The sequence below is a fragment of the Macaca thibetana genome, chromosome 10, assembly GCF_024542745.1.
Source record: "Macaca thibetana thibetana isolate TM-01 chromosome 10, ASM2454274v1, whole genome shotgun sequence".
Classification (NCBI taxonomy): Eukaryota; Metazoa; Chordata; class Mammalia; order Primates; family Cercopithecidae; genus Macaca; species Macaca thibetana.
In genome coordinates this window covers 78,802,771-78,826,771 of record NC_065587.1, presented here as the reverse complement: position 1 = coordinate 78,826,771, position 24,001 = coordinate 78,802,771, and the positions used below count along the sequence as shown (strand labels likewise).

General features: G+C 41.6%; 1 protein-coding gene across 1 annotated transcript in view; it reads left to right on the top strand.

Annotated features, from left to right (window-relative positions):
- The first annotated feature begins 12,244 nt into the window (after positions 1–12,244).
- Positions 12,245–24,001, top strand: part of PAK5 (p21 (RAC1) activated kinase 5) — a 603,498-nt gene continuing 591,741 nt past the window's right edge. The window contains exon 1 of the mRNA XM_050745056.1: positions 12,245–12,254. The gene's annotated coding sequence lies outside the window, so the exon portion shown is untranslated. The remainder of the gene's footprint in view (positions 12,255–24,001) is intronic.

The window sequence follows — 24,001 nt, the reverse complement described above, 5'->3', positions numbered from 1 at the left end:
CTGAGATAATGCAGATCTTATAGTTTCCTATTTGTAGGAGGCAGTTCAGGCAGGGTGGAGGTTGTATAGTTGCTGGAGCATCAGAGCAGCCTCAGATCTCTGGTGTTAGAGTCCCTGGGATTTCCAAGGGAGGAAAATGCCAGCATTGCTTGTCCTCCTGTCAGCTTCTCTCCTGGTTTGTAGTGTTACCCGGGCTCCTGACAGACCTGCTTCCACCAATTCCTGAGCTTGAAATGCCTTCAGGGCCTGGGATTTTCCCCTTTGCTAAAGGAGAAGCCCTAAGATCTGATAGCTGGCCTTGCTCCCATGTAGCTCTAGCTCTGGGAGCATTCCAGGAAGGCAGAGCCTAATTTAATCTCCCTTATCTTGTGATTTCAATACTGTGTCCTCCATTTATACTTTCTTATTTTGCAGGAAACATGGTTCTAGGCATTGCTAGAGACAGTAGTAGTTGTTTTTGCAGGCAAACACAGGCAGGCAAAAGCTTGCCCTGTGGACTGTGGGAAGTCTCATGTCTCCCTGGGCATTGGATGAGGCTAAGTACATGAAAGGGCTCCCAGAATGCACCACTAGATTTCTCCCAGAATGCTCCCTGTTGCCTTCCCTAATTTTGCTCGCCCTATTCACTTTGACATGAGAAGGCTTTCTACCATCTCTCCATGTTAAAATGGTTCTTAAACTTGAAGAACTTTAAGACAAGTAAAAATGGAGAGAATATAGGACTTGAAAGAAAGATCTGAATTTAAGATTCATATTTCACACTTACTGGGTGTCTTCAAGCAAGTCACTTAACATCTCTGATGCTGAATACTTACTATTATTATTATTATTATTATCTGGTAGACAGAGTAACCTCATTCTGAGAGTCAGCTAACATAATGGGCCCGAAAGTGCTAAACTGTGTAAGACCATTCAATTTAGAAGGGGAAAATTTACTCATTCATTCATCTAACTAATAACTATTGGAAGCCTGTTCCGTGCCAGGTTCTCAACTAGATGTTAGGAATATGAATGAACAGTATAGTTGAAGTCTCATAGAGCTTACATTCTAGTGCAGGAAATAGGCAATAAAATAGCAGACAAACAAATGGCATAATTGCAAATAAGGAGATAATTACAAATTATAATAATTGCTAGGAAGGAAGCCAACTGGATCTTAAGCAACAGGGACTGAATTGATAAGGTCTGAGTTCGAAGGCTCTAATTCTCTGTACCTGGAGGAAAAACCAGGTACGGGTGTGAAGAGTGTGTGTGTATATATATATGTGTGTGTGTGTATATATATATATGTGTGTGTGTGTGTGTGTGTGTGTGTGTATATATATATATATATATATAGAGAGAGAGAGAGAGAGAGAGAGAGAGAAAGAGAGTCTCACTCTATTGGCTAGACTGGAGTGCAGTGACAGAATCATGGCTCACTGCAACCTTCCTTGAAGTCCCAGGCTCAAGTGATCCTCCCATCCCAGCCTCCCAAGTAGCTAGGACTATAGACACACACCACCGTGTATATATATATATATATATATATATATATATATATATATAGTAGAGATAGGGTCTCGCCACCACGCCCAGCTAAATTTTTTTTGTTGTTGTTTCTCAGTAGTGACAGGGTCTCGTTATGTTGTCCAGGCTGGTCTTGGTCTTGAACTCCTGGGCTCAAGAGATCCTCCTACCTCAGACACTAAAAATACTGGGTTTATAGACATGAGCCATCTAACCCAGCCCATATTTTTTTCATGTACTCTGAATTTCCTGTTGACCTGATTTTCTTACTGCCTTACCATTCTCTACTTATTAGGTCACTGGCATATGTGTATCTTCATGGGAGGGCGGGGGTCCCTAGACAATATGGGGTGTCACTGAATCACAACTTAAAAGTTGAATGAAACAAAAGTTTAGAAAGCTAACTTTTGTCAGCAAAGAAAAAAATTTTTAAAAATGTGAAGCCTTTCTTTACATATTAAGAGCAATGTGCGGAGACTGAACACAGTTTCATTGTAAAGCAGAGTAGAAAAAACTTAGCTTACATTTAAAGGAAAGTTTCAAGGAGACAGAAAGGAGTAGAAAGTTTCCCACCACTGAAAGAGAGAGGGAGAAAGAGAAACTGAGGGGCAGGAGGTCAGATATGAGTGAACTGGTTCCTTCTAGTAGATAGAAAAAATCTTTAGAAAGATAGTTTTAGATGATCACTTAAGATGATTATTTTTGAGCAATGAGCTTCATAATTGCCTGCTCCTTATTGATAGAATGAATATTTTGTTCGCTGTGCATCTTACCTCACACAGTCCATAGTGACCAGAGAAACTGAACTCACCTTTAGTTACTGGAGTGGGGCTTAGTCTCAGCAAAAATTATGGTAATCCCAATCCGCTTGATGGCAATTGGTTCAGAAACCCAGGCTTTAGTCAATCAGCACATGGTATTCCTCTGTCCATTCTTACTTGTTCTGAGATGACCCAATCAAGATGAAGGAAAAGTTTTTAAATATAAGGTTACAGAGAAGTTTTTCTTTTTTTCTTTCCCATTGGTGATGGAGGAAGTAGGCTCTCCATACAGTAGTTAGTCCCCCCATCTCCATGGTTTTATTTTTATTTCTGCATCTTGGTTACCTATGGTCAACCACAGTCTGAAACTATTCCATGGACATTTTCAGAAATAAACAATTCACAAGTTTTAAATTGTGCACCATATCCACATTGTACATGCTACCACGCATTAGTCATTGAACCCTCTCGGTTACCAGATTGACTGTTGTTGTATTATAGTGCATGTGTTCAACCAACCCATATTTTACTTATGGTTGTTAATCTTTATGGTACCTAATTTATAAATTAAACTTTATCATAGTATATATGGATAGGAAAAAAGATAGTATATATAGCATTTGGTACTATCAGCAGTTTTAGGCATCCACTAGGGGTCTTGGAACAATTCCCTCTTGGATAAGGGGGTATTACTGTACCATTTACAGCCAGCTTCTGGCTATGCAGAGAAGTCAACTTTGGAATGAAGTCAACAGTGTGGATTTCATAGTGAAGAGGTGGAAATAACCCATGTCCCAGCTGACACTGCTGAGCCCTTGAATCAACCAAACCTAATGCTAGACTTTTCATTTTGTGCTATAATGGTGTTCTTTCTTGTTTAATCCAGTTTGAGTCAGGGTTTCTGTTATTTAGAGCCAAAAGCATCCAAGATGATACAGTGGGAGAAATAACCAGACAGTTTTGGAGGAATGCCAGAACAAGGAAACTTATTCCTCACTTTTACCAGCAGATCTTAGGAACATTTAAAGACCATAAGATGAGTCCTTTGCCAACAGGGAGACATCAAAAAAGAAAAGAAATCAACACATGATAGCGTTAAATAGCAAGAAAGCTTATTTCACCTGCCTTAGCCTGAGAATGCTTTACAGAGAATTCACTTCCTTGCATGCCCCAGGAAACTGACTTGTAACCCCACCAAGGGACTCTCAGTAAAGAATGTGGTGATTTTGTAGAAGAGGCCTGCAGCGTGGGTCACTCAGGCTCAAGATTCGATGGGAATCCTTGCCATGTCCCAGAGGAGGAATTTCAACACCAAGACCGCAAAAGAAAGACAATTCAGCAAAGACAGACTATAAATTACACAAGACCCAATAGATGAAGCAAAATTAGAGTTTTCCCTGAGAGGGCATATCTGAACTTGAGGTCATTGGGAGCCAGCAGAGAACAATATGTAGGTAAGCACAGAAACTTCTGCCTGTTCCCAAACACTGTGTTAGAAGGAAAGATCAGCTTGTGAGATCCACTGAGAAGGAAGAGATAACAATTCTTATAGAGCATTTGAATAAGAAATGATTAATAATTTGCCCAAATGAGACTGACTTAATCTGAAAGAGATGATGTTAAACTGGTTGTGATGGATTGCACCATTTGTCCTAATTCTTTGCTCAACCCTGTATTCATGTATCATTTTGTCAAGTGACCTCATAATTCCTCTTTCTATGAGGTAGCGTCTGGGGCAGAGTCTATTTCCACACTCCTTGGAGCTGGGGTTGGTCACATGACTTGCTTGAGTAAATGATGCAGACTGTAGTTTTATTTAGTTATCATCTGTCTCTCCCTTCCCACTTAAGGACATATTAGCTATGGGTACAGGGTAGAGACATATAAGAGGCAGATTAAGACACTTAACCAACCCAAATGTGGCCTGCACAGTCCACATGGCACCCAAGTCCACCCCATGATAATATGGGTATGGGCCAGAGTAGACATTTTTATCTGATGGAGATTTGGATTCTTCCCAAGACTGAAAGTTGCTGGTCTCACAGAGCATTGCTATCCAGACCACTGGGGGTAGCACTGAATTTGGCCCAAGGACCGCTTCTTTCTGGCTGAGAATAGTTTTGCTTCTGTCCTTGCAACAGGGATTTCACAGAGATGGTCTTCTTCTAAGGTTCATATCCAATCCCACTCAAGATTTTGATGTTAAAACAAAACATTTTTTTTTTCCTGTGGAATACTTCATTTTACTTTTCTAATGCAAGAGTAACAGCTAACTGAATGCTATGATTTCCCAGCAGTCTTAAAAGGCAAACTGGAGGACTGGGAGCCCAGGAGCTACCAAGCTGGAGGCTTCTTTGAATTATGCACTTAGGTGACCAACATATTTCAGACAAGAACTCAGACAAGGTCTAGGCTGACAACCTTGCTCCTTCTCAAAGCAAAGATGGCCTAGGAAACTAGTGAGGACAAAGACCAAAGAAGAAAGAAGGCCTGCCTTCTGGCACACAGGTGGCAAATGCTAAATGGCTTTTTTACGTCATTAATAGCATTAATAATATTGGTAGATAACAAGCATCATAAAAATCTCATCAAAAATGATAAAAGCTATGTTTGGCACACAATGCCACTTGGAAACTGGCCTCTGTTTAATAGTAGTTGTCTGAATCACTAAGAATATTTGCCTGTTCCAGGCTTATCACTGGGACTGGCTCTAAAAACCATCAGCATTTATTTGTTTTTTCTTTCCTTCGTGAACTAAGCCTCCCTGCATTATTAGTACACAGAGGACTTCTGAGATGAAATGAAGCTTGGTTGATTTACTGTGTCTCCTGCTGCCACAGCATGTGCTGGAAATGAGACTTTGTGCCCAGGAATAGTGGAAAGAGGCACCTGTTCCATGTCCTGCTTCTGCCTCCCAGCCAAGGATCTCTGTGGATACCTTCCAGACAGTTAATTTAACTGGTTTCCTTGGATAGGCCAACAGCACGAGCTCTGGGCTCTGGCAGTTCCCAAGATAGGACCTATTTACCACATACCTTGTTTTGCTGACTGCAAAACTCTTGTTAGAATACGCTTATTTCTTCCCTAAACACTGAAGTCATCTTTCTAGTTGAAGCCTGCATATCCTTTGTGGAAACATAGGGATCCTACATTTAGTTTCTTTCAACTTGCTAAACTGCTCAGTGTAAGTTATTGAGGCTTTATCTTTCAACACAAATGGGCAGAATGGAAATAGCAACCATAAAGCAGCCAATCAGTTAACAGGCATTGAGTTGGGGAATAATCTTTCTCTCTGCAGTAGAAACACACATAAAAAACAGTTATGGGCTATATGTAAGTAAAAAGTAATGACCAAAAAATATGAGTCACAATGGAGTACAATATATGTATAAGCAATAATCGAGGAATACAAAATTAACAAAAGAGTCCAATCTTCAAGACGGTCCAAAGATCCCACTATTAGCCACTCTACCCCTTGCATGTTTAGATAAATAATGGGAAACTGCTGTGCAACTAATGGATGCCATTGCAAAAATCTGCTACTATAAGCAATTTTAGAAGTTCCTTGAGGTTGAAGAAATTAAACAATATGCTTGATCTGGTCTTTGGATTACAGACTTTTCATTTCAGATCTAGACCCAGCCCAACTTATTGTTTGCTGATGCAACCAAAATATGATAGGACTCTCTTGTGGAACAGTTTTTGCCTGGACAAGATAGCAGTGTTGTTTCTGGTGCCCAGAAGATGAATGTAAATCCTTACTGCAAGTTTTCTCAAAGATGTAGTGTAGGGGCTTCTCACAGTGAGTTGCTCAGAAAACATTCACAGCATCCTCTCTAGGTGTCTCTTTACAAAATTTTGCAGTGAGAACAACTGCTAAATTTTCTCTCTCTTTTTCCAAACCTTCCTTTCACCAGCATGTGGCCTCTCATTTCTTCATTCCTTACTCTGCATATTTCTGCCCATCATGCTTATAGTATGGGAACTCCCTCACCCCTTACACTTTACAGTATTGTTCTTCTGTTCTTTACACTATTGTTCTTCTGAGAATCATCCTCCTTCCCACTCCAACTTTAAATGAAATTCCAGTAAATAAAATTCTTCACTATGGTTAAAGACAGAACTCCCCACTCCTTAAGTGTGGACTACAATTAGCATCTTGATTCCAAAGAATACAGGATGGAAAGGGAGAGAGAAGCAACTTTACAGTGAAGAAGTTGGCAAACACCACATTAGCCAGATGGTCGAGGTTAACGTCATTGGTGATAAGTCATGTTGATGATATGCACACTTGATATCATGTGTTTAAAATGCTATTTTGCCTCTGTGGTCTTTTCTCTGTGGGAAGACAATAACTCAAGTGTAACCATGAAAAGAAAAATTTAGAAAAATCGAATTGAAAGGCATTTCACCAAATGCCTGACTAGCTCTCCTCAAAGCTATTGTAGTTACCCCAAAAAACGAGAGTCTGAAAAACTGCCACAGCCCAGAGGAGTTAGGGAGATATGACAAACAAATGTGATGTGGTATCCCAATTAGGATGCTGAAACAGAAAAACGTCATTAGGGAAAAATCAATGAAACCGGAATAAAGTATGGAGTTGACTTTTTTTTTTTTTCTTAAGAAAAGGATAATTGATGTTTTGATTTGGACCAAGTATTTAGAGAAGGCACAAACTCTGGTTGTCCTTCCAGGGGACATAATGATTCTTAATTAAATTTGCTCCAGATAACTACCTAGTTTGCATGTGGTTTAGGCCTGCCAAAGTGTTACATTAAAAACCAATTAAGTTAGTGGCCGATAGTAATAAAAATAAAAAATAGATCAAACTTCACTTCTGTATCTGGAAGAAAAATAAGAGATCCAATTCATAACTCGGTACAATATTTTAAGACATTCTTTCTTCTCTCTAGTTTTCATGTAGCCTGTAGTTTTACTAATTCTACAAATCCCTTCCTTTCTATTATGCACCCCAGCTTTTTCTGCTGCCCCATCTTATGTGGTTCTCCTGTCTCATTCTCTTACTTTTTTCCTCCTGGTTCTTCTAAACTTTATCTACACATTATTCAGAGTCAACCACCACAAAGGCCTGGGACCTTACCCAGTAAAGGCAGGGGAGAACACACCAAGTTGAGTGGTCAAACAGAGCATTCTCATTCACAAGGAGAAGAGAAGGGGATGAGGGGAGGCTGAGAACCCTGTAGGTTAATATGGATTGCCGCATCACAAATACAAACAATTGACTTTGATAGACAAACTAGCCTTCAGGGAACCATAATAGCCACTGCGGGTAAAAAGTGCATCCAGAGGAGGAATCATACAGTCTTGGTTCAAGTCCCAGTGACACCACTTAAATGATAAACTCTATGTTCTGTACAGATAAGATCTATGTCTGCCCTGCTTTCTATTGTGACTCCAATGCCCAGTCCTGGGAAAGAATTCCTATATATTTGATGGGCGACTTTGAGAAGAAGAGTATCAGTTTCTTTCATTGTTAGGTAGCAAATTTAGGCAATTTCTGCCTAACCACTTCGCAGAGATTTTATGATAATGGACATGACCTACATCGTCTGGGAAATAACTTGGAAAAAGGAGATATAGTGGACAAAGCATCAGTGTGGACAGTGTATCAGTGTGGAAGGCAGCATAATACTATATAATTTACTTAATCAGATGGGGACTTGGGTAAGCTTAGTGCCTATAGTTTCTCATCTGTTAAATGGGGAGGATTGGGCTAAATGATCTCTGAGCTCTTACTGGTGCTCTGCAATGTGACTTTGCAGCTCCTTCCATCAAGAAGTGGGGTTGTGGCCGGGCATGGTGGCTCATACCTGTAATCCCAGCACTTTGGGAGGCCAAGGCGGGTGGATAACCTGAGGTGAGGAGTTTGAGACCAGCCTGGACAACATGGTGAAACCCCGCCTCTACTAAAAATATAAAAATTAGCTGGATGTGGTGGCACACACCTGTGGTTCCAGCTACCAAGGAGCCTGAGGCAGGAGAATTGCTTGAACCCTGGAGGTGGAGGTTGCAGTGAGCTGAGATCGCACCACTGCACTCCAGCCTGGGTGACAGAGTGAGACTCTGTCTCAAAAAAAAAAAAAAAAAAAAAAAAAAAAGAAAGAAAGAAAAGAGAAGAAAAAAAGAAGTGAGGTTGACACACTTTGACAAATAGAATGTGGCAGGATGACAGTGAGCAAGTTCTGAGCCCAAATCTCAAGAGACCTTGTGCAATTTTGCTCTCACTCTTGGAACCCTGACTCCCCCTTGTAAATAAGCCCAGGCTAGGCTCTGAAGGATGATAGATACATGGGCTGGTCACTCCCATTGCCCCAGGCAATAGCCAGCCAAGTTCAGACACAGAGCCACTTAGCTGACCAGAAGTCAATTGCAGATGCATGAGTGATCCCAGGTGAGCTCAGAAAAACTATCCTAGTCTACACAAAGACAAGTCAAACACATCATTTTTTAAGTTACCAAATGTAGGGACAGCTTACATAACAATTGTTACATAGCAATTGTTCACTGAAAAACTTCCAAATCTAAAATGTAGCCAGTCAATTACTTTGGCTTCACTTGCACTTTCAGACAGTGGGCACATTTTCCAGGGAATCTCCCATGACTAAGAAAGGAATCTGAAACATCCAATGCATTGTCTTGATGGTCTATTGTGTGCTTCTGTGTACTTCCTATACATCATTGCTATATTGGCTATTATAAAAGCTCTTATAGTTATTGTTAAAACCTAGTCCTGGAACCTGTTTACTTCTTAAGATCTTTCATATTTAGCAAAGGCTAAGCTACCAATGACTTTTGATACTAATTGGAAAAAAAAAACAAAAACCAATGTAGTAGAACATTGCTGTCTTCAGTTTCCTCACCCTTCTCCACTGAGAGCCACTGTCCCTGAAGATGGATAGCACCCACTTGTCTTTAGATATCTGGAATCTTTCACCAGGAATGTCGAAGCTTGCTTGTTTGCTGTCATATTAGATTAGAACTCTAGTCTCTGCATTTTTTTTTTTTTTTTTTTTTTTTTGAGAGACGGAGTCTCGCTCTGTCGCCCAGGCTGGAGTGCAGTGGCGCGATCTCGGCTCACTGCAAGCTCCGCCTCCCGGGTTCACGCCATTCTCCTGCCTCAGCCTCCTGAGTAGCTGGGACTACAGGCGCCCGCCACCGCGCCCGGCTAATTTTTTGTATTTTTAGTAGAGACGGGGTTTCACCGTGGTCTCGATCTCCTGACCTTGTGATCCGCCCGCCTCGGCCTCCCAAAGTGCTGGGATTACAGGCGTGAGCCACCGCGCCCGGCTTAGTCTCTGCATTTTAAAGCAACAGATTAACTCTGCTATGATGTGGCATATCATAGAAAACTCAGTTCAAGTTTCTTGGGTGAAAAGGGGGAATTAATGTCTGTTACCTTAAGTATCTGACTTCAGGAATGGTTTTAATTAGATTTCAGTCTTTTTCGCTCCATGAATAATCTCTTTTCCTCTGTGTTGCCTTAGTTTACATGCAGACTTTCTCCATGTGGTAACAAAATGGCTCTTGGGAGCTCAAGGCTCCCATGTTTTATCCTAAATAACTGCAGCAGAAACAGATCTTTCCCTTCCCAATAGTTTCAGCCAGTCTTGACAGACTGATTTTCATTGGACTTCCTTGTGTCACATCTTCTACCTGAACCGATTACTTTTTTCAGGGGAATGGAAAAATGCAAAGGGGCCAAACTGGTAGCCTGCTATTCCCCCGAGAAGAAGTAAAATGGAAAGTGATGATGGGATTAGTGTAACTCAATCAACTGGGTCAAGAGAGAGTGGGGTTTCCAAAGGAACATCAGGTGCTGTTAATCGAAGGGAGAACAGATGCTGACCAGTAAACTAGCAGTTCCCGCTAGAGCAGAGGTTTTCAGTCTTACTGTCGTTATAGTCACCTGGGGGAGCTTTTAGAAAACACCTCTAGAAGTATGGTCTGAGGTATGGCCTGGGGATCAGTGTTATTTTAAATTCTCCAAGTGCTTCTAGTGAATAGCCAAGCCAGAGAATTGCTGTGTTAGAGATATTAATAGGTAATTAAGCCTTACCCTAGGGATACCTTGAAGTGCTATGGTTTTGTTAGTTTAGGTTTCACGTTAGTTTGAAGGAGTGCATCTCTTAGGGTAGAGTTTCCAACTCTACAGGAGGCCAAGAGTCAGTGTGGTGCAGCAGATCTGGGAGCTTGGGGTGGGTAGGTGGGAAACTCTAATTGCCCCCAATCTGAAATACATTAGCAACTTCCTCCTGTGTACACAGCTGCCAGTCCTGATGGCAACTTTTGAAATTAAAATTTGAGAAATCTTTTGTTCCAGAAAGCCAAAGAATACACTCTGATGCCCCCAATTACAGAAGGAGAAGTACAGAAGGTTGAATACCTGGTCAGAGGCCACTTTCTCCAGGGTTAAATGTATAGACCCTTGGGGGTCCCTGGTATTGTTCAGCCTGTTGAGCCCAGCCCTGGCTCCCTGATATCCTATCAGTATGGGGTGGAAGAGCCATTGCTATCTCTGCTACTGCAGTGTTTTCTCCCAGCTGGCTGGAGGACTGGATTCCCCTCATCTCTCCAGTGAGGAAAAGTTCTGGCCAATCATAAGAAGCCAACTGGAGACTGCAAATGTGGGGATGAGATGGCAAAATCTGTTTTTGGAGCTGCAGGAGACACACCTCTCCGTGTGCAGAGATGCTCCAGAAACTTGTCAGGCGGGCATTGGCAGCTGCTGAACGTCCAGGGGTGCCTGGGGGTTTCGGAGGCTGTCTGGGTCTCCACACTCGGAATTCCATGTCTTCCCTTACCGAGGTCGAGGCCCTGGGAAAAACACTCTGTGTTGCTTCTCTCGCAATTTTAATTTCCGAGAAACCGGAAGAAGAAAATGCTCAGGGAAAGGCAGTGGATGCAGGAGGCAAAGTAATGGATTGCAAACCCCAAACCCAAAGCCTTGATTCCTGTCTGCCTTCCTGCCTGAACCTCAGTTTTCTCATCTGTAAAATGGGATCTTAGATACTGTCTGAGAGTCCTCCAGGCTCTGTAGGTTCTGAGGCTATGATGAGGCGGCAGGAGCCACTAACCTGCTTTGCTTTGGGGGCAACTCGTGGTTTACAGCCGATGGATTGTTTATGACCCTTCTCATTTTTAAGAGCAAAAGACACTTCCTTTCCTCCTTGTCATTTTCTTCCCTCCTGTCCACCATCACTGTCATGGCAGGAGTGTGAACTTTGGGTTAATGTCCAAAGTGTGTGAAGGGCAGGCCAGCCAAGTCCCATCTCTGTACGGTTTTACTTCCTACATCACACAGGGAGCTGTTTTGCACTTCTGCAGTTATGAAAGCTCGTTACCTTCCATTTTTGTTTGTCTCCCGTCCTCTGAATTCCTCCCCCTCTCCTCTCCAGTCCCGACCCCCCTTCCTTCGCTGCCGTACTGATCACCCGAGTTGTGATGACGCGCCAGGCATTGTGCCAAAGGCGAGGGCCCGAATTCATCAGGGGGTGGATTAGAAGGCTCTGCCCTAAGCGGGTCTATCTTCTAACAGAGCAGATGTAGAAATAAACAAACAGTGACAATGCAGTCACAGCACAGCGCCCCGAGGGCTCCCGCGGAAATGAGCACAGGCTGTTTGGAAAGCCCACGGGAGGCCCCTTGACCCAGGGGATGCCTTGCTGGCGCCCCTCGGCTCGGTGGCAGATTGCAGGGGGCGCGGGGGAGGCGTTGTCGCCAGCCCTGCCAGTGCCGCAGTGAGTCAGGAACCCCGCCTCCCAGCCTGCACCCGCGAACAAATCACCGCCACCCAACTCACTGCGGCACCGGACAGATTCCCTCCCGCCCACACCCTCACTGCGGCCCCGCCCGCTCTCCCGGGCGCCCCCCACCCCCGCACTCCCCCACCCCGCGCCTTCTGCTCTTCTCTGGGCTCTGGCGCCCCGACCTTCCGCCCGGCCCGCAGCAGCCCTAGGGGTGGGGGTAGCCGGCCCAGCTGTAGGGAGGCGATCGCCCCGCTCCGGTGTTCCTTTGCATCAGGAACCTTGCTGGGGAAAGGGGAGAAACAGAAACAGTGAAATGACTCAGGATTTTTGAAGGGCTGGGACACAGTGGCGCAGAGGCCTCACTTCAGAAGAGGTGGGAGGCAAGACGCTTTGCCAATCTCTCTGTCTCAAACACAGGGCCCCTGCCCAAGCTCTGAGCTTGAATTTCTGAAGGAGAGTAAAAATGCAGATATAATTTACAGCTCTAAAAATAAACGGATGTATTTGGATGAATTCACACGAAGCAGGTGACCCAGATAAAGGAAGTAAGATCTCAGAACCTTGAGCGTCCACAAAATAATCTCTGCTGGACAGAGATCGAGTTCTCTCAGCCGGCTGCCTTTCCAGTTGACCTTAAGGGAAGAAAGGATGGAAATGAAAAGTAGTGACTAGGGTCATTTCAGTCTCAAACCACCCAAAGGTGCATCGCAGGAAAGCCACTCAGATGTATCCCGCTGGTTTGAGACTCCCTGGCTATGGGAGCCAGCAGGTTCTGCAGGAGCTCGTGCTGTAGCTAGGATTGACTTTGTACCTCCCGGGTCACTAGCCATGGGCTATAGCTAGGATTGACTTTGTACCTCCCGGGTCACTAGCCATGGGCTATAGCTAGGATTGACTTTGTACCTCCCTGGTCACTAGCCATGGGCTAATGGAGGGGAAAGGTGCTGCCTTGGCCTCTGGGATCAAAGATTTAGCTCAGGCCCAGATGGGCTTCAACCAAGATGGGCAGTGATTTGTTCAGTAAAACATGACTGGGAGTCTTCATTTCTCTGGTCCATACCAGTTTGCTATCAGATGAGGAAATGGCTGTCCGTCCTTCATACAGCAGCCAAGGCCACACTCACGGAACCTAAGTCAGTTCATACCCTTATCTGCTGAGATTCCTCCACTGACTTCCCATCCAAAGTCATTACCAAAGCTAAAAGACCCTCCAGGATTGGGCCCCTGTTATCACTCACCTCCTTGCCTTCCGTTCTCCCCGTTGCTCCCTCTGCTCCAGCCATACTGGCCTTCTCCCTGGTCCTTGAAGATGGCAGCTGCACCCCAACCTCATGGCCTTCCTGCTGTCCCCTCCACCTGGAACTCTCTTCCCTCAGGTATTTCTTTTATTTCACTGCTCAAAAGACCAAACGATCCAAAATAGCATCTTTTTCACAGCACTTTTTTTCTCTTTTGCTTTCATGTCCTTATTATATATTTATTTATTGGTTTATCATATATCTTCCCTAGAAGGTAAGTTCCCTCAGAGCAAGGACTTTGCCTTGTGGACTGCTCTCTTCCCAGTGTCTGATACATTGTAGGTGTTCAACAAATACCTGTAAAAAGAATGAGGTTGGAATAGGCCACATAATTTGCTTAACTTCATGCAGTCAGTTAGCGGCACAGCCAGGAACCAAACCCTCATTTCCTCCTCCTGGTCTAGAACTTTTCAAGAACCTCACCCTCAAGCTGGTTATATGGAAATGATATTGAAATGGAATCAGATTGGACAACGGCCACTGGACAAGCTGGACACCTTTTGAGCAAGATGCAGTTTTTAGGGTGCTCTAATCTCTCTAAAAGCTCAAATGTTCCTTACTTTGGAATGTGAATATTTATAAAATTGATAAGTTCCAATAGATGTTCAGAGGTTCACAAGGCAGTACCAACCTCTGGTCTTTCTTGACATTTCTTCTTTAGTTACCTTTGAGGACTTGGCTGGAAGTCAAAGTTTATGGAGTTGAGGGCCTTTGTAATGCAGTTCATCCTACCCATTAAGGCTGAAGCTATTTTTGGGAGAGTGAGTCCTGCCAACTGAACCCAAAATTATAAAATCATAAAATCTGTATCAATGTGTTGGAGTGTGGCTGATGATCATCCGGGCAAAGATGAGCGTTCTAAGAGGTTCAGTCCTCTTGAGGCTGTTTTTTGAGCTAAGAAAAGTTCCTTTCCTTAGCAATGATTTATTTTCTCTTCTAAGGTTGTGTATTATAAAGAAAGTCCAAGAATTTCAGCAGTGCTAGTACTTTTTAAAATAGCATGATGCAAAGAAATAATTTGCAGAGTTAGAGACAGGAAAACTGGGTTTGTGTCTTGGTTTCTGTATATACCAACTCTGCGACCTCCTTTGTACTCTGAGTCCTCACTTGAACAGTTAGGGTCATCCTATCCAACTGAGAACAACATTGTGAGGGTCAGATGAGTTAGTGTGGAATAAAGTGCCTTGTAAGCACTATAGGATTGGATACTACAGTGCCCAGCATGATGCTATTAGAAAGAATATCTATATTCTTATAATTGAGAACCAAAGTCCACCTTTGTGAGGCTACACTCGGGGTGGGGGATATGTACAAAACAAAGCCCACTGGGGTATAATAAAAAATAAGTTGAGAGCCAAAATGGAAAACCTGCAGGTGTCAAGAATAAAATATGAAAGAAGCACTGTGCCAACAACTATGGAGGAAATGTGATCAGTGAACACTTTGGGAAAGTTGCGATGGCTGAATCATAGGGCTGGAACTGGTGAGAGTTGGAGGGGCCAGAGAAATGGATCTGACCAAACTGAGATGAAACACAAAGTGGGAGGAATGGAAGGATGGGTAGGGCAGGACTAGTTACTATTTTCCTCCCTTCTTTAGTTTAGTAAATATTATTGAAGTGCTTACCCTCCAAGTGTTAGGCACTGTCTTCTTTCCATCATCTTCAGTAAATCGTCCCTAGATAACTGATGAATAGTCAAGTCCTTCTTTGTGTAAGTGGGTTGGTATTGGTACACTCTTCTCCCCCCACCCCAGCTTGGAGCAATTTCTTAAAGAACTAAGCAACTTAAACCTCTGAAACACCTAGAAAAGCATATAATTTTCTATAGATGGAAACCTACCACAGGTTTCTAGGAATGCAGGAGAATTGGGTTTTCTGGGGTTTTGGAAATTAATGATTAAACAAATCTGAAATGGTAAAATAAGACCAAACAAAACATTTAATCTTACCCTTTTATTATCAATTTATCCAACAACTGTCTGTATTTTCTACTAGCTGCCTGCCTCCATATTGCCTGTGTTTATCAATAAACTATAAGGGGATAGACATCATGTCTTCACAGCACATCAAGCACCAGGTCACTATGTAAAGAAGCACATAAGAAATGTTGTCTAATGGCAATGTGGTTTTTCTAACTTGTTAACCACAAAATAATCTTTAAATGTTTGAAGTTTTCAACCATTTATTAAATATTGATCTGGCATCTATGATATTCTCTTTTGTTGGTATAACTTCACCGACCTTATTTTTACTACCATCTTGCTCCCTAATAATAGCTTTTTGTAAATTAATGATGATGTAGATCTTGATACTGAGACTCCTGATAATTTGGGACATCAGAAGAGGTGATGATTTGCTGCCTGGAAAGAAACAGACAGTAATAATCACAAGGGGAGGACCCCATTTGCATTGAAATGGAAGTAGGAAGATGAAAGAAATGTAGCAAGTGTATTAGTCAGCTATTGCTGTATAACAAATCAGCCCCAAGCTCAATAGCTTCAAATAACAATATATGTTTTTTCTTGTTCATGTGTCAGCAGTTGGCTGCATGCTGGATGATCTAGGCTGGGCTCAGATGTGCTTGTCTCAAAGCAGTGAGTTAGGTTTAGATCTTTACACATGTTTCTCATTTCCCTTGGTTCAGTGAACTACTGTGGGCAGATAATAGGAGCACAAGAGGGCAAGCACAACCAAGTAAGTCCATTTCTAGTCTTTGCTTGCATCACACTTGCTAACATTTCACTGGATGAAGCAGATCACATTTCCATTGCCTATCATGAATGGAGCAGGAGAGTGTATTCTGTCTCTAGTGTGAAGGATTGCAAAAGGTCACACGGATACAGGAAGGCATTAAGGACCTGCATCAATAATGGATAAATAAGAATCCAGTTTCTCTATTTGGAATGTTCCCAGACTGTGGAAATATATTTTATTCTACCCTTTGATGTTCTAACTCATTGGAATCTGTTAATCTATGGATTAGGCTTTTCAAGCAGCAGTTGGACTTCCTCAGTGAAGGCCCTTTTGGCTGTAGGTTCTTCGGTGAATGCCAAATCAGATGCATTACTAGACAGAATCAAAGAGTCTTAGTTTCAAGTCCCCGTGGCACATTTACCATTGGTGTATTCTTGAGTGGTTGTTTAACCTCTCCAAGACTTCATTTTCTTCTCTGTAAAAATGGGGGTTACAATTCATGCTCTATTTTTCACATAGGGTTGTTAAAGTTTTCTGTAGACTGGAAATAACTGTACCTGTAATGTACTATTATTATGGAGCAAAGAGCTTAAAGTCTTCTGAAGGGTACTGTTTGTACTAGAAGTTTGTGGAAGTTGATCTTGACTGATTGTGCTGATTCAATGACTTGCATTATTCTTATGCCTCTTAGGCTCATTCTTTGGGCAGCCAAATTAAAGCATAAGGAATTTGAGTTGGGGGTGTGATAGAGTAGAATTTTCAATAAAGGGACATAGAGAAAGGTGGCAAAGCCAAGGAAAAATCCAACCCACTCCTTGCTCTTCTGAATACTAATTCTGCCATCCATGGATGTCCTAGGGTCTTACAGCATGGAATCTTGAAGTTAACTTCCTTTGCTGCAGTTTTGAATTATTTCTTCCTGGTTCTCCTCCAGTGGTTTCTCTAGAGGTTGGAGCATGCTATGGAGGCCAATACCAACAAACATGGAATAATGCACAGTTTTCAACAGTGTCTTGTGGTTTCATTTGCTTGGCTTTCATTTTAGTTATAAAATTCTTGATTTTCATGAATCCACCTAAAAATACATACTTATTTAACAACTTAGCAGTCTACATTATACATATTCATATCTGGAATGCCATCTGTTCTATCTCTTGGAAAGAGTTGGTTCCTCGGTGTGTGCCATCCAACCTCATCCAGGAGGTATCCTGGGGAGTCCATATGGCTTCTGGCATTTTCCAGGCCATACCAGTACCTGGGCTCAGGCCCAGGAAGTGGTCTGGGATTAGGAATGAGCATGGAACCAAATGGACTAAGGTTGAATCTGGAAGATAATCGAACTTTTCAGGCTGTTTCTCAAAGGATAAGAAAAGGCCATGGGCTATTTCTTGCAATGTCTCAGTGACAAAATTCATTATGTGGGAGGATTTCTCCCCAGTGCATCTATTTAGGCGAGGCCACTAAATACAGTGGAATAATCTTAGGGTTTTCTAAGAATAAACAACACAGATCACATACAAGATAGGTTATAGGATTGAAATATGAGCTGAAGATAAAACAAACATGCACATCAAGCAAAAAACTTAAACCAGAATTGATGAGGATAGTATGAAGGGGGCATGGAATCAAGATTCCTTAGTTCTGGCCCTGACTTTGTCACTAACTAGCTGTAAAGTCTTGAACAAAGCATTTCACTGATTTGTGCCTCAGTTTCCTCATCTGTGACAGGAATAAATTAGAGCAGATATTGTTAAAGTCCTGTCTAGCCTTGTCATCAAAGACTTTTTTGCTCTCTCTTTTTTTTTTTTTTTTGAGACGAACTTTCTCTCTTGTTCAGTGCAAAGGTGTGATCTCGGCTCACCACAATCTCCACCTCCCGGGATCAAGTGCTTCTCCTACCTCAGCCTTAGCTAGGATTACAGGCATGTGCCACCATGCCTGGCTAATTTTTTGTGTTTTTAGTAGAGACAGGCTTTCTCAATGTTGGTTAGGTTGGTCTCAAACTCCCAACCTCAGGTGATCCGCCCGCCTCAGCCCCCCAAAGTGCTGGGATTACAGGCATGAGCCTTCTTTATCCTTAGTGGTAAAATGAGGAAATAGGGCCATTTCATCTAGAAGGTTCTGGCTCCTCCATCCCTGATTGTATTTTCTAGTAGGAGTGCAATGGGGTCAGTGCAAGTCCTGTTGGCCCTGCATGTTCTTTGGTAAGGATTTTTGGTTGGAAGACAGAGAGGAAGATGAAAGAGAAGGAGACCTTTCTCCATGAGTATTGAAGTGAATGTTTTGTTTAAAATGCCCCAAATAAAAATAAAACAAAGGAATCCAGATTTTGACATTTTCATGTAAATAATAGTCAACATACCATTAGGAAGACTAGTCAGAAAGTGCATAATTTAAAAGTGCATTTTTCATTTGCTGCGTACGGTTCCAAGTGAACGTTTCTGGCAAAGCCCCATGCCTGGTGATGTTTTTCTTAGCATGGAGGGTTTAGGAACTGAGAGAGAGGCTATGCAGAGGGGGAAGTGTATTCAGAGATTCAACATGTCTGTGCTGCTCATCTTTTAGGACCACTAGATTAATAACCTCATTGACTCTGACTTTCAGTGGAGTATCCAGACAGCTCACTGCCACTTCTGGAGCCTGAGGATGAATGATCATCCTCTACACCTTGGCTTGTTCATGCTTTTTCTTCCTTTTCTCTCCTAAAACCTTCCATCTAGTCCATCGCCCTCTGCTTGGCTGGCACTGACAGGAAAGAATACTTTGGCTTACTTGGCTTTGAATTCATAGCTTCTTTCTAGGCTGAGTTTATGTCAAATGGTTTGGGTATGCATCAGTCTATTTGGGGATGGAAAGGTGGAAATCATGTAAGCCACAACTTGTAGGGTGCATTTTAGAAAATTAATTACTTTATTTTTTAGTATACTTTAAGATCTAGGGTACATGTGCACAATGTGCAGGTTTGTTACATAGGTATACATGTGACATGTTGGTTTGCTGCACTCATCAACACATCATTTACATTAAGTATTTCTCCTAATGCTATCCCTCCCCCAGCCCCCAACCCCTGACAGGCCCCTGTTTGTGATGTTCCCCACCCTGGGCCTATGTATTCTCATTGTTCAACTCCCACCTATGAGTGAGAACATGCAGTGTTTGATTTTCTGTCCTTGTGATAGTTTGCTGAGAATGATGGTTTCCAGCTTCATCCATGTCCCTCCAAAGGACATGAACTCATCCTTTTTATGGTTGCATAGTATTTCACGGTGTATATGTGCCACATTTTCTTAATCCAATCTATCATTGATGGGCATTTCAGTTGGTTCCAAGTCTTTGCTATTGAGAATAGTGCCACAGTAAACATACGTGTGCATGTCTTTATAGTAGCATGATTTATAATCCTTGGGGTATATACCCAATAATGGGATCGCTGGATCGCTGGGTCAAATGGTATTTCTAGTTCTAGATCCTTGAGGAATCACCACACTGTCTTCCACAATGGTTGAACTAATTTTTACTCCCACCAATAGTGTAAAAGTGTTCCTGTTTCTCCACATCCTCTCCAGCATCTGTTGTTTCCTGACTTTTTTATGATCATCATTCTAACTGGCATGAGATGGTATCTTATTATGGTTTGGATTTGCATTTCTCTGATGACCAATGATGATGAGCATTTTTTCATATGTCTGTTGGCTGCATAAATGTCTTCTTTTGAGAAGTGTCTGTTCATATCCTTTGCCCACTTTTTGATGGGGTTGTTTTTTTTTTCTGGTAAATTTGTTTTAAGTTCTTTGTAGATTCTGGATATTAACCCTTTTTCAGATGGGTAGATTGCAAAGATTTTCTCCCATTCTGTAGATTGTCTGTTCACTCTGATGATAGTTTCTTTTGCTGTGCAGAAGCTCTTTAGTTTAATTAGATCCCATTTGTCTATTTTGGCTTTTGTTGCCATTGCTTTTGGTGTTTTAGTCATGAAGTGTTTGCCCATGCCTATGTCCTAAATGGTATTGCCTAGGTTTTCTTTAGGATTTTTATGGTGTTAGGTTTTACATTTAAGTCTTTAATCCATCTTGAATTAATTTTTGTATACAGTGTAAAGAAGGGATCCAGTTTCAGCTTTCTATATGTGGCTAGCCAGCTTTCCCAGCACCATCTACTAAATAGGGAATCCTTTCCCCATTGCTTGTTTTTGTCAGATTTGTCAAAGATCTGATGGTTGTAGATGTTATATATATTTGTTTTGCTACCAGCACCATGCTGTTTTGGTTACTGTAGCCTTGTAGTATAGTTTGAAGTCAGGTAACTTGATGCCTCCACCTTTGTTCTTTTTGCTTAGGATTGTCTTGGCTATGTGGGCTCTTTTTTGGTTCCATATGAACTTTAAAGTAGTTTTTTTCCAATTCTGTGAAGAAAGTCAATGGTAGCTTGATGAGGATAGCATTGAATCTATAAATTACTTTGGGTAGTATGGCCATTTTCACGATATTGATTCTTCCTATCCATGAACATGGAATGTTCTTCCATTTGTTTGTGTCCTCTTTTATTTTGTTGAGCAGTGGTTTGTAGTTCTCCTTGAAGAGGTCCTTCACATCCCCTGTAAGTTGGATTCCTAGGTATTTTTTTCTCTTTGTAGTAATTGTGAATGGGAGTTCACTCATGATTTGGCTCTCTCTTTGTCTGTTATTGGTGTGTAGGAATGCTTGTGATTCTTGCACATTGATACTGTATCCTGAGACTTTAGTGAAGTTGCTTATCCACTTAAGGAGATTTTAGGCTGAGATGATGGGGTTTTCTAAATATACAATCATGTCATCTGCAAGCAGGGACAATTTGACTTCCTCTTTTCCTGATAGAATACCCTTTATTTCTTTCTCTTGCCTGATTGCCCTAGCCAGAACTTCCAACACTATGTTGAATAGGAGTGGTGAGAGAAGGCATCCTTGTTTTGTGCCGATTTTCAAAGGGAATGCTTCCAGTTTTTGCCCATTCAGTATGATATTGGCTGTGGGTTTGTTATAAATAGCTCTTATTATTTTGAGACATGTTCCATCAATATCTAGTTTATTGAGAGTTTTTAGCATGAAGGGCTGTTAAATTTTGTCAAAGGCCTTTTCTGCATCCATTGAGATAATCACGTGGTTTTTGTTGTTGGTTCTGTTTATGTGATGGATTACATTTATTGATTTGCATATGTTGAACCAGTCTTGCATCTCAGGGATGAAGCCAACTTGATAGTGGAGGATAAGCTTTTTGATGTGCTGCTGGATTCAGTTTGCCAATATTTTAAGAATCCAGCCAATATTTTATTGAGGATTTTCACGTCGATGTTCATCAGGGATATTGGCCTAAAATTCTCTTTTTTTGTTATGTCTCTACCAGGCTTTGGTATCAGGATGATGCTAGCCTCATAAAATGAATTAGGGAGGATTCCCTCTTTTTCTGTTGATTGCAATAGTTTGAGAAGGAATGGTGCCATCCCCTCTTTGTACCTCTGGTAGAATTTGGCTGTGAATCTGTCTGGTCCTGGCCTTTTTTTGGCTGGTAGGCTATTAATTATTGCCTCAATTTCAGAACCTGTTATTGGTCTCTTCAGAGATCCAACTTCTTCCTGGTTTAGTCTTGGGAGCATGCATGTGTCCAGGAATTTATCATTTTCTTCTAGATTTTCTAGTTTGTTTGCATAGAGGTGTTTTTAGTGTTCTCTGATGGTAGTTTGTATTTCTGTGGGATCGGTGGTGATATCTCCTTTATCATTTTTTATTGTGTCTATTTGATTCTTCTCTATTTTCTTCTTTATTAGTCTTGCAGCAGTCTATCTATTTTGTTTTCAAAAAACCAACTCCTGGATTCATTGATTTTTTGAAGGGTTTTTTTTTGTGTCTCTATCTCCTTCAGTTCTGCTCTGATCTTAGTTATTTCTCGCCTTCTGCTAGCTTTTGAATTTGTTTGCTCTTGCTTCTCTAGTTCTTTTAATTGTGATGTTAGGGTGTCAATTTTAGATCTTTCCTGCTTTCTCTTGTGGGCATTTAGTGATATAAATTTCCCTGTACACGCAGATTTAAATGTGTCCCAGAGATTCTGGTACGTTGTGTCTTTGTTTTCATTGGTTTCAAGGAACATCTTTATTTCTGCCTTCATTTCGTTATTTACCCAGTAGTCTTTCAGGAGTAGGTTGTTCAATTCCCATGTAGTTGTGCAGTTTTGAGTGAGTTTATTAATCCTGAGTTCTAATTTGATTGCATTGTGGTCTGACAGACAGTTTGTTGTGATTTATGTTCTTTTACATCTGCTGAAGAGTGTTTTACTACCATTATGTGGTCAATTTTAGAATGAGTGTGATGTGGTGCTGAGAAGAATGTATATTCTGTTGATTTGGAGCAGAGAGGTCTGTAGATGTCTATTAGGTTCGCTTGGTCCAGAACTGAGTTCAAGTCCTGGATATCCTTGTTAACCTTCTGTCTCATTGATCTGTCTGTGGACAGTGGGCTGTTAAAGTCTCCCATAATTATTGTGTGGGAGTCTAAATCTCTTTGTAGGTCTCTAAGGACTTGCTTTATGAATCTGGGTGCTCTTGTATTAGGTACATATATGTTTAGGATGGTTAGCTCTTGGTGAATTGATCCCTTTACCATCATGTAGTGCCTTCTTTGTTGGTTTAAAGTCTGTTTTATCAGAGACTAGGATTGCAAACCCTGCTTTTTTTTTTTTTTGCTTTCCATTTGCTTGGTAGATCTTCCTCCATCTCTTTATTTTGAGCCTATATACATCTTTGCACGTGAGATGAGTCTCCTGAATACAGCACACTGAGTCTTGACTCTATCTAATTTGCAGTCTGTGTCTTTTAACTGGGGCACTTAGCCCATTTACATTTAAGGTTAATATTGTTATGTTTGAATTTGATCCTGTCATTATGATGTTAGCTGGTTATTTTGCTTGTTAATTGATGCAGTTTCTTCATAGCATCGATGGTCTTTACCATTTGGCATGTTTTTGCAATGGCTGGTACTGGTTGTTCCATTCCATGTTTAGTGCTTCCTTCAGGAGCTCTTTTAAGTCAGGTCTGGTGTGACAGAGTCTCTCAGCATTTGCTTGTCTGTACATGATTTTATTTCTCCTTCACTTATGAAGCTTAGTTTGACTGGATATGAGATTCTGGGTTGAAAATTCTTTTCTTTAAAAATGTTCAATATTGGCCCGTACTCTCTTCTGGCTTGTAGGGTTTCTGCCAAGAGATCCGATGTTAGTCTGATGGGCTTCCCTTTGTGGGTAACCTCACTTTCTCTCTGGCTGCCCTTAACATTTTTTCCTTCGTTTCAACCTTGGTGAATCTGACAATTATGTGTCTTGAGGTTGCTCTTCTTGAGGAGTATCCTTGTGGTGTTCTCTGTATTTCCTGAATGTGAACGTTGGCTTGCCTTGCTAGGTTAGGGAAGTTCTCCTGCAAAATATCCTGAAGAGTGTTTTCTAACTTGGTTTCATTCTCCCTGTCACTTTCTGGTACACCAGACAAACATGTATTTGTCCTTTTTCTCATAGTCCCATATTTCTTGGAGGCTTTGTTTGTTTCTTTTCACTCTTTTTTCTCTCATCTTGTCTACTTGCTTTATTTCATTAATTTGGTCTTCAATCACTGATATCCTTTCTTCCACTTGATCGAATTGGCTACTGAAAATTGTGCATGTGTCATGAAGTTCTCATGCCACAGTTTTCAGCTGCATTAGGTCGTTTAAGGTCTTCTCTACACTGTTTATTTTAGTTAGTCATTTGTCTAATCCTTTTTCAAGGTTTTTAGCTTCTTTGTGATGGGTTAGACCATGCTCCTTTAGCTCAGAGAAGTTTGTTATTACCGACCTTCTGAAGCCTACGTCTGTCAACTTGTCAAACTCATTCTCCATCCAGTTTTGTTCCCTTGATGGTGAGGAGCTGCAATCCTTTGGAGGAGAAGAGGCACTCTGTTGGAATTTTCCGCTT